The 1,661-nt window shown below is 32.6% G+C and overlaps 1 protein-coding gene across 4 annotated transcripts in view; it reads right to left on the bottom strand.

The window, feature by feature from the left end:
* Positions 1-1,661, bottom strand: part of chic (profilin chickadee) — a 144,332-nt gene that overhangs the window by 43,956 nt on the left and 98,715 nt on the right. The gene's annotated exons all lie outside the window — the stretch shown is intronic.

The raw sequence follows: 1,661 nt of genomic DNA, 5'->3' as shown, positions 1-1,661 counted from the left end.
TGAATTGCAGCGGAATAGCTGCGCTTGATTGTGTTGGCATAACAAAAATGAAAATAGTGGAAAATAAGCAACAAGAATTAATAAGGCGAACTTAGCACAGTGCATAGGCAACTGGCTGAGTCAGTGGGATCGTCGGTTCGAATCCTACTAAAAGAAGACTGATGAGGAAATGTGGTGATTTCCGAAATAGCTATCACTTCTACCATTTTTTCAAATTATTGTTGCTTTTCCACAATAAGTTTTCACTAAAAACGGCCTCAAGCTCATAAAAATTGTTGAATATAATTGTTATAAGGNATCTGAGGGGACTTTTTTCAAAAAGTTCTTTAAGAAACTATTTTTATTCATAAAAAATTCCATTTTTGGAGGTATTTTCAAATCGGTCCAGCTCACTTAATTCTTAATTTTTTTCCGAAATATTTTGGCGGACGTCTTTAAATATTATAAATTTTGTAATCCTGGCGGAAAAATCGCAACTTTTTTTGGTGATGCAGTCTAATGTATATAATTCAGATGAACGTAGTTTTTCGTACAGAAGATTGCAAGCAAAAACTTTCCTGAGCCATAATTCTTTAGTTTCTGTAATTAAATAGGCAAAACTTCTTAACTATTGTAGTGTTGTGTATAATATAGAATTTAATGAAACATACCAGTAAATACATAATAAGAAATTCGAATTGGTGTTTAGAACTTTATTTATAAGAAACATATTAAATAAAGACACATAGTTACTTAACTTTAACTTTTTTCACACTTTACTTTTCCCAATAACTTTTGAAATTTTTGATTTGCCACTAATAATTTTATTTCGTATAGCAGCTTTGCTTAAGTTGTTGTTTTTGACAACTTATTTGTTGGTTAATGACTGCAAATAGTTTTATACAAAATTATTTATGCACCTGACGTACATTTATATAACTAGTCTACAAAATAAATGCAATGTTACCTCAGAAGACATCGGCTTTATAAGGGACTTGAAAAATAAGTTGCTTTATTATTTAAAAACAGTTGCTGTTGAAAACTAACAGATTTGCTCAAAATTGTGCTTTTTTTATACCCGCCAGCAAAAGAGCTCAAGAACTTTACCTCTGCAGCAAAGGTACACAAAAGAGAAATGTTTACAAATTATGAGAACGATAACTGAGAATTCTGACAGTACAACAGAACCACAAATTGCGGTTACACCTTTGTTACCTTCAGACAACTTTGAGCTGTTTTCAGGTCTTCTTAAACAACCTACCTTTGTGAGCAGAACTGATAAAGCTACTGCAGAGCTGCGGCGATATGAAAATATTGAGGTATTTTTTCATACGGACTTCGATATAATTAATTGGTGGGAGGTACACAAATGCGAAATGCCGCTGCTGCATAAACTCAGTCGTAGAGTAACAGCCACTACTTCAACTAGCGCATCGTCAGAAAGAGTTTTTTCTTCTGCTGGAAATGTTATTTCTGACAAAAGATGCCACCTTTTGTCAAATGATGATGCCCTTAATCAGTTGATATTTTTGCATTATAATATGCAGTTAGGAAACCAATAAAATTAACAAAAATTGCCTTTACAAATGTTTTTTCTTTGATGCTTTCATTACAGCAGTTATGCCATGCACCTGTTTTTCAAATCAAGCACTTGTTATTTGAATCGAGCACTTGATAGTATG

This window comes from Rhagoletis zephyria, unplaced genomic scaffold (assembly GCF_001687245.7).
Source record: "Rhagoletis zephyria isolate East Lansing unplaced genomic scaffold, Rhagoletis_zephyria_1.1 Rzeph_scaffold_00194, whole genome shotgun sequence".
Taxonomy (NCBI): Eukaryota; Metazoa; Arthropoda; class Insecta; order Diptera; family Tephritidae; genus Rhagoletis; species Rhagoletis zephyria.
Note: the sequence above shows the minus strand (reverse complement) of the source record. Positions and strands in the feature narration are given on the sequence as shown.